Genomic DNA, 558 nt, shown 5'->3' with positions numbered 1-558 from the left:
TCCACCTTAATGCCTTAGTGAGATCATTTTAAACAAGTTCAGAGATAATAAACCAAATAACTTTATAACTGAAAATAACTTTATCCTTAAACCGTATCCAAAATAACAGTACACGTGTCCAATATGAAAAGCAAAAATACAAACTCTCATTGAAACTAGATATTCTCAAAAGACATTACACCCATATGAGCAGTGTGCTCGTGAAAGACCTCGGGTATCAATCCCTTAGTAAGCGAATCCGCAACCATGGAGTTTGTCTCAATACGCTCTATTAACACATGTCTACTCTGAACTCTTTCTTTAACAGCCAGGAACTTGACCTCTATATGTTTTGACTTCGTCGAGCTCCTGTTGTTATTGGAATACAGCACTGCCGATTTATTGTTACAAAATTATCTTAAGTGGTCTTTCTATATTGTCCACAATGCGCAGCTCAGTGACAAAATTACGCAGCCATATTCCATGATTTGATACCTCATAGCACACTATAAACTTTGCTGCCATGGTGGAAGTAGTTATGAGTGTCTGCTTAGCACTCTTCCAGGAAATAGCACCTCC

Source organism: Olea europaea, chromosome 11 (genome assembly GCF_002742605.1).
Source record: "Olea europaea var. sylvestris chromosome 11, O_europaea_v1, whole genome shotgun sequence".
NCBI classification, from domain to species: Eukaryota; Viridiplantae; Streptophyta; class Magnoliopsida; order Lamiales; family Oleaceae; genus Olea; species Olea europaea.
The sequence above is the reverse complement of the archived record's forward strand: the minus strand, read 5'-3'. Positions refer to the sequence as shown.